Genomic DNA, 6,996 nt, shown 5'->3' with positions numbered 1-6,996 from the left:
AGTGCAGAGTCTGGCAGCTTCCTCTACAGACCATATTGCAGAGTGAGAAACCTGCCAGCTAAGCATCCTGTGTTGTCATCTCAGTCCACACAGCTATCAGAGTCTGAGATGTCATCTGATGACGGAGAAGTGGCTGATGCCTCTAACCGAGACTCCCCTTTGCAATAGGCAAAGACTAAGTCATGGATTAATATTCCTGCCTTGGTGCGTGCATTCAGATCCGTATTAGTTGTAGAGGATGACAAGCCAGGCCCTAAATCCAAACACCCTCTGTTTAAACAGATAAAGGTGACTTCGGCAGTATTCCCTCTGTCAATCAGCTAGTGGATCACATGGCTGCTGCCTGGCAATCACCTGGTAAGAGGTATCACCCTCAAAAATGTTTGTCCTCATGTTACCCATTTCCTGAGGCTCATTGCAAAAAGTGGGAATTACCCCCTGCAGTGGATTCCCACGTTACACGATTGATTAGAAGTGCAACGTTACCTATACCTTCCATTTCTTCCTTGAAAGATCCTTTAGATAGGAAAGTGGAAACTTGCCTGAAATCAATATACTGTCTTTCAGGGGCTGTTGCCTGCCCGTCCATGGCTATCTCCTGGGTATCTAAGGCCATAGAGAGTTGGGCCAATGGACATGAGGACTCCTTCCCCTCGGAAGCTCCGGAGAATCAATTGTCACTGGTTGGTCACATCCGGAATGTGGCTGCATATATCGGTGAGGCCGCTCTGGATGCTAGTCTACTGACCTCCAGGGTCTCGACCGCGTCCGTGTCTGCTTGCCTTTCCCTGTGGCTGCACTCTTGGAGCGCAGATACCGATTCTAAGAAAGGTCTTACCCTATAATGGGTAGATTTTGTTTGGTCCAGACCTGGACAAGACTGTTTACACGTTGGCAAGATCAAAATCTGCGTTTCTGCCTTCAGTATCTGCTCCTTCAAAGTCTCAAACATCCTCTTTTAGCTAGATTGAGAATAACAAAGGACCTAAGACAGAGCCTTGTGGTACTCCAACTGATAGAGGTAGCGAAGAGAAGGCAGAATCAGAAAAACGAACAGTAAAAGAGCGATCAGATAGGTAGGAAGAAAACCAAGAAATGGCTGTGTCCTTAAGACCTAGGGATTGCAGTGTTTGTATGAGAGGAGAGAGGACAACAGTGTCAAAAGCAGCAGAGAAATCTAGAAGAATGAGGAGTGAGTAATGGCCTTTAGCCTTGGCAGTGACCAGATCATTAACTACCTTAGCCAGTGCTGTCTCTGTGGAGTGTTGGGAACGAAAGCCGGACTGAAGTAGATCCAATAAGTTGTGTGAGTTTAGAAAGTGTGTGAGGAGGATGTAGACAAGTCTCTCAAGTAGATTGGAGGGGCATGGGAGCTGGGAGATAGGATGGTAATTTGAGAGTGTGTTAGGGTCAGAATTTTGTTATTTCAGAATGGGAGTAATTACTGCATCCTTGAACAGTAATGGAAAGATGCCAGTAGAGAGAGAGAGATTACAGATTTTAGTTTAGGGTTGGGATGAGCACAGGAGCCAGAGCTTTACTGATTTGTGAGGGTCAAGAGGAGAGATAATAGAGTAGGAGGATGAGAACAGTGTAGATACTTCATCTTCATTTGTGAGGTCAAATGAAGAGAATGGGCCAGAGGGTTCAGGTAGGGAATTGAGCAGGTCACTAGCTGAGGAAGAGCCCACCATTTCATTTCGGATCTTATCAATCTTGTCATTAAAATAGGAAGCTAGATCTTGCGCACAGATAGTAGCAGGTGGTTTGGGTGAGGGAGAGGTAAGAAGCAGTTTAAATGTATTAAAAAGTCGCTTTGAGTTAAAGGCTTGAGCAGAAATAAGAGATTGGAAATATGTTTGTTTGGCAGCATTCAGGACCTTATTCAGAGTCGGTCGCGAGCACTGAGCGCTCGCAACCGAATCGATGTTGGTCCCCAGGGCACAGGGCATGCGCACGACGGAGACGGCTCCGTCGTGCGCATGCGTGAGCCCCTGCTAACGACGGATCACCCGTCATTAGCAGGCTCGAAGCAGATGGAGCGAGCTGTCGATGTTGATTGACAGCTCGCTCCGTTTGCTGGGCGGGCAGGGGGCATGCCCGGCCAAATGGAGGCGTTCCTTTCGGATGTCAGTGGGTAGCTTCCTGCTCAAACAGAGCAGGAAGCTCCCTGGGGCTTAAGGTTGACGAGACCCTACCCTAGGGTCTCGTCGTAAGCCCTGATAGTCGCAATCGTCTTGACCATCGCGACCATCTCCCTTAGCGGTCGTTAGAGCTGTGGGTGTTAACCCACAGCCCAACGAGCGACACGGAGGCGGCCGTTCAGGATGCAAGCGGCCGCCCTATTTCTGAGCGACCGCTTGCATCCTACGACCGCCTCTGAATGAGGCCCTCAGAGCAGTACGATTAGAGTTGTAGATAGTCTCTACAATTCCTCCTCAGTGTTTTTTACCCATTTTTAATCTCAAATATAAACTGTAGTTTAGACTTCTACCATCTTCATTAAAATATGTTTACACATTTTATAATATACTGTAGATATATCTATATATCTCCATCTATAAATATATACAGATTGTACTTGCCAACCTTTTGGCTGCTTCCTTTGGGAGGGGGCAGCCCGGTTGGCACTGTGGGGACTGGGTGGAGGTGGGCGGGGCTCAACAGAGGTGGGCAGGGCTCAGGGCATAATTACGTGATCGCATTATCGGCCACCTGTGCACAGCTGGGTGGTCCCAAACCCTGGAGACTAGTCCACCTTTCCGGGTGGCTGGGAGCGCCACCTGATTTTCAGGAGCCTCCCAGCCATTCTGGAGGGTAGGCAAGCATTGCACAGATACATACACATGGGGTCGCCATCACGGGGGGGCTGCTGGGACGGAAGAGTATAAATCCCCACAATCTGCCCACACTTTCCACAAAAATAAGAAAGTTGTCCCCTTGCGGGCTCGGTGGCTCGCCACATGATTATATTCCCCCTCTATGCCCACTTGGATGGTAGGGAGTGACGTTGGACACTGGCAGATAACGTCATCGTACAGAAACGGAAGGGGATCTATCTCTTCCCCTGCTGGGACTGCAGCAGCAGCTAGACTACTCTGCCCCCTAGTTACCTGGTAGGGCAATCAATATGTGCAGAACTACATGTCCCATCATGCTGTTGTGGCAGCCATGCTGCCAGGCTCCCTCTGTGTTCCCCGCAGCTTCTGGAAAGCAAATGCCTGACAGCACACTGCAAATTACAGCTTTCAGAACACAGGCTGAGGTGCTAAAGAGATTATCCGGTTTAGAACAAGGTAGGGACAGACTCTACATTTACTGTCTGATGCAAGTGGGAGGTCGTCACACTTTCTGAAAAGGGCTAAACACATTCTTATACTTTAAGGGTGGGATTCAATTGCTTTAGCACGCCTGATCTCCCATCTAAAGTGACAGGAGATCGTGGGGCACTATTCAATTTATGCAGGGCCGGATTAAAGGGGGGACGACAGGGGCGATCGTCCCTGGGTCCCCACACCTGAAGGGCCCCCACACCCAGCCATCGGGGTTAAAGTGAACCGGAGGTGACGGAACCAGTTCCGCCTCCTCCGGACACCTAACCCCGGTGCCACACGGAGAACACCAGGCGCCCGCTGATTGTAACCAGCGGGCGCCCAGCTCCCTCCCCGCAGCGACAGCCAGAGCCAGAGACTAGAGCTCACTCGTGAGCTCCAGCTTCCGGCTCAGGCAGTGAACTATGGGAGAGACGTCATGCGTCTCTCCCATAGTGCAGAGGAGCAGCGCCAGCCGAGCTGATGAGAAGGCAGCGGGAGCGGGGCTTAAGGTAAGTATTTTTTTTTTTCTCTTCAGCGCAAGCGGCTTTTCCACTGCTGGGGGGGACATTACTACTGGGGGCATTACTACAGGGGGCATTACTCGGGGGGGCATTACTACTGGGGGCATTACTCGAGGGGGACATTACTACAGGGGACATTACTCAGGGGGGGGCATTACTACTGGTGCCACTACCACAGGGGGCATTACTACTGGTGCCACTACCACAGGGGGCACAACTACAGGGGTATTACTACTGGGGGTATTTATACAGGGGGCATTACTATTGGGAACACTACTATGGGGGGTATAACTACAGGGGGCACTGCATAAGGGGCAACACTCTTGGGGGCACTACTACTGGGTGCACTGCATAAAGGGCACGTAATAGGGGCCCCCACAAGTTTGTTGCCCAGGGGCCCCCACAGACCTTAATCTGGCCCTGAATTTATGCCTATTATCGCACTCATAGAGGTCGGGTTTAGCCATGTAAAACGGCTACCCTCGACCAAAGTGCTGGGTGCAATCGCGAAAAGTGCCATTTGGGCGACCAAACAGGTCACTTTCCACCCATTTGAGCTCGCACCGCCGAGGGTGCGAACTGAAATGGTGTGCCGGTAGCTGATCGTGCCCGACAGGGGCAACAATTGAATAGCTCCTGTCGGGTGAGTAGGGGAGCGAAACAATTGAATTCTGCCCCCAGTGTTTATGTTTAACTGCAGCTGTAACTGATGGCATTAACAGTAACATTTACTGCTGTTATCTACCCACTTCATGGTTCTAATGGACGGACAAGTCTGTGTTTTTTCAGGACCCCCCCAGTCACCACCCCAAACGCTGACAGCCTGTCACTCACTTTGCAATGTATTCATCTGTGCACCCCTAATTGCAATGCGATCGCTGAGCAGCTGTAGTGCGGCTTATACGCATGCGCGATGGCAAACAATAGCTTGAATTGCGTCCATAATCGCCATTGTGTCCATTGTGAATCAGGCCCACTGTCCTCTTATTCACGGCACCCTTGGGGCAAACATACGTGAAGGATATCTACACCAAGCTGTTAATACCACAAGAAAGAAAAAAGTTAATTGGGGTTTTCCTCAGTTTAGGTTACATTTAATAACTGTATTGACACTTCAGTACAAGCTGGAGCACTAGGTGATGAGCTACTATTATTTATTTTTAGCAGTATAACAACCATCTTATCAATTAGCATTATGGGGCCTATTCATGATGTTAATTATCGGGGTCCGGATATTTACAACATGAACAAAAACCAGACTACAAAATACACTGGCCCATACAGAAATCAAGTCACAAGGTACACATTAAAAATAAGGGGGGACAAGGCACATATTAAAAATATGGGGGGGCAAGGCCCATATTAAACATAAGGGGGCACAAGGAGCATATTAAAGATAAGGGGGCACCGGGCACTTTATATAGTAAACCTAGTGCTCATGGCAGCACTAAATTTTAAGGTATACCTACATAACTTAGTATTAACCCCTGGATAAAAGTGCCTGGTCCGTTGAGTGAAGCAGCAGCTTTAGCTGAACTGCTCATGCCGCTGCGGAGCTGATCCGAGAATGGCCACCAAAAGGGTGAGGTCTCCTTTAATAATTTCAATAAGACAGGAGGGCTGGGTTTGCTTCGGCGGGAGAGGCAAACCCAGCCCTCCTGTCTCTCCCCAGACACTACAGCATCCAATCAGCGACGCACCATGCGCACGGGGAGCGAACGGCAGCCGGAGATAGCTGACAGCTATGTGAGCTGTGACAGCTCAGCAGCCTGTCAGCGCGGCGGGGCGCGGCAAACAAGGTAAGAGAACAGCAGGGCAGCAGGGCGCTGGGGAGCGATAAAAGGGGCAGGGCGCTTTTGCCTATTAAAAAAAGGGGCGGGGCGCGGCGCCCCGCGATACAAGCCTAGCGTGAACGCTACATATATATATATATATATAAAACAAGACAAGTGTAGACCAGCACTCAGAAACCTAGTGGGAACAGCATGCCTCTCCAAGAGGAAAAACTCTATATGCAGCACTATTCGGTGTGGAAGAAGATTTTTTCTTTAAAGATCTCAGTGTCTCCCAAAATATTGTTGGATACACAAGGTACATAGACGATATTTTCTTGTTATGGTCTGGCCCACAAGAAGCCTTTGTACAGCTGATGTCGGAGGTTAATAACAGAAACCATCCGATTAAAGTAACATATGAATGCAGTTACCAATCGGTTAATTTCTTGGATGTTACTGTCAAACAAAATGAGCATTATGAATTACAGACCTCTATGTATTTTAAGCCGACTGATCGGAACACGATTCTACAAGCCGGTAGTCATCACCCATCATCGCTGAAGGGCGGATTACCCTATTCACAGCTCTTAAGAATCCTCAGGATCTGTAGTGACCCCAGCGATGTTGTCAGTCAAATTGATAAAATGTCTGAGAAATTTCTGAAACGTGGCTACCATTATAGCACCTTGAAGCAAGCTAAAGACAGAGTGTTGGCACTTTCAAGAACCCAAGCACTTACCGGATCAGGACCTAAACAGAAGTCTAATAGAGTTGTATGGACTCCACAATACACTACAGCTAGCGATCCTTCAAGAGAGGCCGGAATATCAAAGATGTGGTTGTGCACAATGACATTAGCCAATATGCTAGACCCCAAACTACTCATTTTTTAAGCCACCCAGTAGGCAATTATAAGTGCCTGGGATGTATTACCTGCAGTTTTTTAGAAGCAGGGAATAAATTTCTTCATCCAAGATCAGGCAAAAAGTTTTTTGATCAAATATCCCTTGACATGTACAAGCCGCTATGTAGTATATTTTATCCGATGCCCGTGCGGCATGTATTATGTGGGCAAAACTTCTAGGCAAATGAAGGAGAGAATGGCCTTACATCGTTCGAATATTAGAGCAGCCATTGAGGGCCGAGGTTCAGACCAACCTGTGGCTAAACATTTTAGAGATTTCCATCATAGTGTATTCACGTTAAAATACAAAATGATTGACTGGGTTCCCCCCAGTCATAGAGGAGGTGACAGGGATCGTGTGCTATTGCAGAGAGAAGCCCTATGGATCTACACTTTACAAACCGTACAGCCAGTGGGTCTCAATGAAATGTTGTCTCTAAATTGTTTCTTGTAGTTTTTTGCATATGGACTTTGTTAGCTCA

This window comes from Taudactylus pleione, unplaced genomic scaffold, assembly GCF_031769625.1.
Source record: "Taudactylus pleione unplaced genomic scaffold, aTauple2 ptg000154l, whole genome shotgun sequence".
NCBI classification, from domain to species: Eukaryota; Metazoa; Chordata; class Amphibia; order Anura; family Myobatrachidae; genus Taudactylus; species Taudactylus pleione.
The sequence above is the reverse complement of the archived record's forward strand: the minus strand, read 5'-3'. Positions refer to the sequence as shown.